This window comes from Notechis scutatus, chromosome 1 (assembly GCF_049901735.1).
Source record: "Notechis scutatus isolate UNSWTSFEM ecotype Mainland chromosome 1, rNotScu1.2, whole genome shotgun sequence".
NCBI classification, from domain to species: Eukaryota; Metazoa; Chordata; class Lepidosauria; order Squamata; family Elapidae; genus Notechis; species Notechis scutatus.
In genome coordinates, this window is record NC_142009.1 from 308260117 (window position 1) to 308267538 (window position 7422).

At 34.6% G+C, this 7422-nt stretch overlaps 1 long non-coding RNA gene across 1 annotated transcript; it reads right to left on the bottom strand.

Annotated features, from left to right (window-relative positions):
* Positions 1 to 3290: 3290 nt before the first annotated feature.
* LOC113420366 (uncharacterized) lies at positions 3291 to 7145 on the bottom strand. Its single transcript, XR_015746858.1, has 3 exons — positions 7025 to 7145; positions 4963 to 5030; positions 3291 to 3741 (listed from the first exon to the last, which is right to left on the bottom strand). It is a non-coding gene; the product is annotated as an uncharacterized LOC113420366 (long non-coding RNA).
* Positions 7146 to 7422: the final 277 nt, after the last annotated feature.

Sequence of the window (7422 nt, forward strand, 5' to 3'; positions counted from 1 at the left end):
TTTCCATCCATTATTCCTTGTCTGGCCTATAGGCGCTTTAGAAAATAGCTTGACCCCTTCCTTATTTTATTTATTTAAAATATTTGTATAGACATCCATCTTAAAACAACTCTAGGCAGCTTACAACTAATAAAACACTATAAAACCATATAAAATCAAATTATTTGACCAACTTGTTGATTTGATTAGCATTTGATCCAGCATTTTTAAAGTAAATACTGTTCTTATGGGTATTTGGGTAGTCTAATGTAGTCTGCATTGTATTACTTAGATTCCTACCTAGAATTTTTAAAAAAGGAGTTAATATTCTCTTTGGATGGATGTGAACTCTTCTCCAAATTTTAATGAGTCGTCTGTGATCAGTAGAACTGTTCTTCCTTCAGTAGGTCTTCTCTGGAACCCCTGCTCACCTCTGCTTCAATGGTTTTTTCTCAAAGTCTCTGGGAACCATTAATCCTTCAACAGTCAATATAGTCTAGAATTCATATCACAGCCAAGCTTTAGCCATAGGGAATCTAAGTCTCTCCTCCTGCACATAGCAATCTAAGTCAACTGTGCATTCACCTTTAGCATCCTTTACTATGCATATATGCTTTCAATTAAATTATTTAATTATAAACTTATATAGTGCTGTATAGTGCTTTCCAGCACTCTCTGCGTGGTTTACAAAGTCAGCATATTGCTCCCATTAATCTGGGTCCTCATTTTACCGAATTCAGAAAGGTGGCAAGCTAAGTCAATCTTGAATCCTGTCAGGATTGAACTCCAGACTATGAACAGAGTTAGCCTGAAATACTGCATTCTTACCATTGTGCCACCATGGCTCCTCCAATGCCATTTCTATTCCATGATCAGAACTAAATCCTAACTGAAATAGACCCAGACAATCTATTTCCTTTGTATTGTGTCATCCTAAAACAAGATTGTTTAACGATACTGAATAAACTTGACTTCTTTCCCACAGCCCATTAAACAAAAAACAAACCATGTCACACCTGTTGTGTGAATACAGAACTAGCAGAATAAAGCCTTATTATAATAAAGATTAAATTAAGAAAAGCTTTTATGAAGAAACTATTTCATATTACAGTAATCACAATTAAAGCTGTGATTTCCTTCCTACTTATCCTAACTATCATGGTTTTCTATGCACTTTATTATCTACTTGATAGAAGGAGTCAGGGTGACAGAGTGGTTAGATTGCAGTTATTGCACCTTAGTTCTGCCCTTAGCTCAATCTGACCGGCTCAAAGTTGACAGCCTTCCAGGCTACCAAAGCCAGTAAAATGAGAACCCAGATTGTTGGGAGCAATATGCTGACATTTGTAAACTGTTCAGAGAGTGCTATAAAATACTGTGGAGTGGTATCTAAGTGTTATTGATTCCTGACAGACCCCAGAGTATAAGTGTTGCAATCATTATTTTAAGTATTTAGTATTTTACAAAACACATCTTAGCCACCTAAAGGTCTTTGGAGCTTATATTTTATTATATTTCAGAGTTACTTCCTAGAATCCCACGGTAGGTCCAGGCCTTTCTGTCAACATCTTGAACACAATGGAAAATAACTATTTAAGAGGGTTTCTTTGGGTTGTGAGAATCTATTCTAAAAAGGGAGATTCAAGCCTTAGATGGACTGATCAAATGCCTGCCAAGTGATTCCTAGGAGTACTTGTTTAAAAGAAAATAACTGTGTGTGAGTACCACAGTATTAGTACAGGATAAGGCTGAATTATAGAAAAACCAATCTGAGATGTGAAGTTAGGTATGTTTTGAGCATGCCCTTTGTTTAGAGTTAAAAGTAAGTCAATGGAGAAATATCAATACACAATACTGTACTCAGAGGTGGTATTCAGCAGGTCCTGACCAGTTCTGGAGAACCAGTAGCGGAAATTTTGAGTACTTCAGAGAACTGGCAAATACCACCTCTGACTGGAGATTTTACAGTATCCTTCCCCTGCCATGCCCACCAAGCCACGCCCACAGAACCAGTAGTTTAAAAAAATTGAATCCCACCACTGACTGTATTGTATTATCTATTGTCTCATTCAAATCAGTATCCCTGAAAGATTGTCTCTGAAAGAAGTTCAGTCCTATTATTTTTATGAAAGACTCTATTATTCAGAACATTTACTCTGATGGAATAAATTTTCTCAGTTCATCATACTCTAAAACAATATTTTGCACACTTGGCAACTTTAAGGTGTGTGGACTTCAACTCCCAGAATTCCTCAGCTAGCATGCAACTTCAGCTTTTGATGCTTGCCTTTTCATTTCATTTCACCCATTATTTCCAGATCATATTATATTTTGCTTATCAGGATCCCAAAAGTTGAGCTGTATTTTGATCTTGACTTCTCTTGTATATTATTACTACAACAATTTTAAATGTGCTAACTGTTCATTGGTTTGTAGGTTTATTTTGTTCTGCTGCAACCTATTTTGAACATGCAGAAAAACATGGAATGCAAAACAATATAGTAACCTACAGGACCCATACTATGAATTGACCAAAATACCTGAATTACTGCAATGTTATTTGTTCCCATATAAAACTCCTGTAAGCTTTCTGGTAGATTAATATTTTCTAGCTGCATGATTTTTATTTGGAGTTAAGAAAAACTAAAAACCCAAAGAAAGAATTATCATAAATCTCCAGAAGAAAAAAGGGAAGACAGCAACAAAGGCTGCCAGCCACCATCTGTGTGTGTAAAACAACAACTTTTTCCTACTGACATAGGACTAACAAGAGGAAAAATATTTTTTAAAAGGTTTAGAAAAAAAGCTTCTCCTAGACTAGTATACTCCAGAATATTTGGTACCATCAGAGAATTTTGGGATTCCCTTGGGGCGGAATCTCCTGTTAGAGGCAAGCTTCTTAGGAAATTGGTCAGATTCCTATTCATTTACACTTAAAGGATTATAGTATGATATTGTGTTTATATTTTAATGAATCAAATAACCAATGTTTCATTATTGGTAGTAGTTTTAGCCACAGAACAGCACTAGTATAATTGTATGTCCAAATCATCACTAGTGGATCTGATAACAAATGAAGAGTTACAGCATAGATCTCAGCACCAATTGATGAAGGATATTAATTCTGACATGGAGCAAATAAAATTGCAAGAAAGAAGAGGTTTCCAACGTGGTTGTTCAGGAAGAAGTTGATTAGCCAATTATTAGAAGTATTTTTAGATGTGTCTCTGACAAAGCTCATTCATAGAACAGAAATGGTAGCATATGAGGTGAAGAAAGAAGATTCACACTATTATGCAATTCATCAGAGATTCAATTTTTTAAAGAGTTTTTATTTATTCAATTTATATGCCACCCATTTCATTATCAAGCAACATTCCATAAAATATATTGGGATGTCTTCTACAGGAACGAAATCCAAAGATTTTTTTTAATTTCCCGTGAAGTTAAACAGTTAGATTTCTTAATGACATTGAAGAACCAAGATCAATTAGTGATTGCAGTTGGACAGCTGGCATGTTGGAAAGCAGCTTACTCAGACTAATAAGCATTGCCTTGCTGTTACCTCACAATCCCTCCATCTCTTTGTTCCTTCCATCTGCTGTCCCTCCTCAACATCTGCAAGCTTTTAGGGAAGGGACATTGGGCCTATTCACGTGGGTTGTCCAGCACAATGAGGCTTTCAGGTGCCAACACGATCCCATTAGATTCCTGTATTATATTTCCTCCGGGTCTCAAAGTTCACAAGGTAGGTTACAATCCCTGAACAGAAAAGCATACATGTGAAAACGAATAAGAAGATGTCATTTATACCCTGCTTTTCTGTTAAAAATGACTTGTCAATGATTAACAATGACATGTACAAAACATCCATATGGGGATGGTGTGTTAGAAACATTGGCCCATGACTACTCTAAGGGGTACATGCAGAATCTTAATAACTGTCCTAAGACTAAAAATATCTTATGTTCTGTATGAATTTCATATAAGTTATTTGCAGAAAAAGATCCAAAAATGTTATCAGTTATAGTTCTATAACAAAAATGTTATAGAACTGAGATTTTGCCTGTGGAATAAAATGTTATGGGGTTGCATAGAATCTAATACAGTATATTAAAAAAATATCCTGGATTTTATGCTGAATGAAAATTAAATATTTGACATTGACTTATGATAATAAACAATCATTGACATTTCAATAATATTTTAATACATTCTAATGTATTAAATATATTAGCTGCATTTTAAATATTCTACTAATATATTAGTAGATTATTTTTTCAGCATTTTAGTTTCTTAGTCAATAATTTAGAGTTTTATTTTTTTATATACCCAGTAATTTAGCAGTAATAATAACATGCTTTCAAGTACTTTAGTTGGTTTGGGGGGGGGGGGTATTTTAGTATTTGCATTTACAAATAATTTCAATTCAGTTTATCTCAATCTGTACAATTTCTTTAGAAATTTTCCTTTCATTTTCCAAGCCCCGCAATATTCTGTGAAACTATGTTAAATTGTGGCTTATTTTATCCAAGTTTGTACAGTTAAACCATAAAACATTGTTTTCCAACTAAAATGACTAGGGTCGTGAAATCAAAATCATATTATGGCTTATCAGAAACTATGAAAGACATTAAAATGTCTTTCATTGAAAAAATATTGTAAAAGCAAAAATCCTAATTACTGAATAGTCTCAAAAGAAACCCAGCTATTGCTTCATTATCATTCTGTCTCTTAATTTTGGGAGATTTTCAATCACTCTACAGACCTGGAAGTTTGCTTCTTTTTTCTTACTCCTTCTTTCCCATTTCTTTAACATACTGTATTTTTTTAAATCTAAATTCTACAGGCATGGATTGTTTTTCTTCTTGTTGTTGTTTTTAGTTTGTATATAATACTTACTTGATTTTAGGTTCTTTAAAAAGAAATAATGCAGAATTATCTTTCTTGCCTTGAAAATCTGTGGGTCATCAATGTACATACCACTTTACAGAGTTGAAGAAAACACATCCAAACGCAGACTTTTCTAGTTGATAGTCCCAGGAACATAACTATATAGGAAGGAAGGAAATAAAAGGAGAATAATATGGCTGTTGAGTCATCCTTGACAAAAGATACAGGTAGTCCTTAACTTACAACAATTCATTTAGTGAACATTCAAAGTTCCAAGGGCACTGAACAAAATGACTTATGACCGTTTCTCAGTTATAACCTTTGCAGCATCCCATGATCATGTGACCAAAACTCAGATGCTTGGCAATTGGTTCATACTTATGACCATTGCTGTGTCCCAAGGTCATATGATCTGCTTTTGCAAACTTCTGGCAAGCAAAGTCAATGGGGAAGCCAGATTCACTTAACAACCAGGTTATTAACTTAACAACTGCAGTGATTCACTTAACAACTATGTCAAGGAAGGTCATAAAATAAGGCAAAGCTCACTTAACAAATGTCTCCCTTAACAACAGAAAGTTTGGACTCAGTTGTGGTCATGTTGAGAATTACCTGTATTCATTTGAAGATTGTGGCTTAGGGAGATGTGTAAACTCAACCATATGTGATTTATTGAATAAAACATGATTAAAGAAATGAAAGCTTAATACTGGCATGAACTTAATTTAAATGTAAAGATACCCATCATGGCATCTATTTTTGTGACAGGCACAGATCACAAATAATTACTCATTTCTAATATGTGATACCATAATGATGACTATTGCATGATATGTGATGAGTAGTAACCTGCTGCTGACTTGGTTTAATGATTCTGTTGATTTCTCTGCTCCTGGTCCAGATATTCCAGCATTATCGTCTATTTATTTGGAAATGCTATTAATAAAAAAGCCTGTGCTATTCATCATTAGATTGTTCACATGTGGGCGGGGGAAGGCTAAAGGTCCAGCACACACATTGAAAAGTATTGGTAGGATAGTACATATACATACACAAAAAGCAGGTCTACCTTATTTTTATGGCTAATTTTTGTTTAATCATAAGTGAGCCAATAGCCAAGGTTTGTACATCATGCAAAAACAAAGTAAGTTAATTTTACCTTAACCAAACTGTGGTTAACATGATCTTCTCAGTAGTCTGAATTCAAACAACCCATTAAGCAAAAGCACAATATAATTTAGCACATTTTCAAATGTAGACATTTTCTACATTGCAGGGTTATTGTGGAATACTAATGTAGATGGTTGTATTAACATACTAAGATTATTTAAAATCCTAGATGGAAAGGCAGAGAGAAATGCTACCTGCATTGAGCATTTCTGCAGGGACAAAATGTTTCCCCCTTTCTTGAATAGAAGACAAACTTTTCTATGAAGAACAGAACTATAACTCAGTTTACATCTAAAGAGATAAGAACTATGCTTTCTCATATCCGTTTTTCCACTCAGTCACACGTTGATGTTTCCCATTCAGCTGCTTCTGTATTTTAATCTTGTATTGCCTTTGCCATCTTTTTTATGCTCCATAGAAAAGTAAATCTGAAAGAACACTTGTGACCTCCAGGAATGCTCTAGGGAGCCATCCTAACATTTTTAATTACTTAAGAATGAATAAAGGGGGGGAACACACCAGAGTGCTCTTTACCAAGATTCAAGAAACATGATAAAAAAAAAAACCTACCATATATTGAATTCTGTCTGAATTGTTTCTGGCAGTATTTCCTTCAAAGACTAAATCAACCAAGGTATAAAGATAAATTGTGTTGAATTTAAAAAAGATCTTACGCAGTTTACTGGTTTAATGTACTATATTGTTGAACACAGTTGTGGTGCACACATGAAACTGTATTTCAGCAAACAGTGGCTTTGAAGAATGGTATTAATCCATAGGTACAGATGTTTAATATTTTGGCTTTACCAATAAAATATTTACAAATCTAAACGTCAAACAGATAGGAGAACTTTTCTGCACTTTGTATAATACAGTACACAATGAAAATGTACTTGGAGCCACTTCTTGGAAAAGATTTCAGGTGGAGAACAAGAAAGTATATACAGCATATGCTAATATCATGGCCCTTAAGAGTTGTTACCTGAAATTGTCCAGAGTAGCAAAGCTTCAGGTCTGCCAACATTGCTTGATAAAAGCATCCACATGAATGAGAAGTCAGAGTCCCCTGTGCCCTGAAGTCCTAGAAGTAGCACTTGCTTCAGCAAATATCAGGCTATTGACATTTATAACACTTCAATCAGTTAATGGGTAACAGAAGTGTTCCACTCTTTATTTCTCAGCTTCACAAGTTCTAACAAAGGGGTCTAGGGGGTTAAGATTTTTTAAATATCTAAACTCCAGGCTCCAAAGAACCTTTGCTTTTATAAAGGTCAAAATCTTGCGCAGACTGAAGTCAGGGGAAAAATGTGCTTTTTATTTCATTGGAAGAGAGCCACTTTCACTGAATGAAAAGCTCTCCTTGGCTTCTTCTCACAAGCC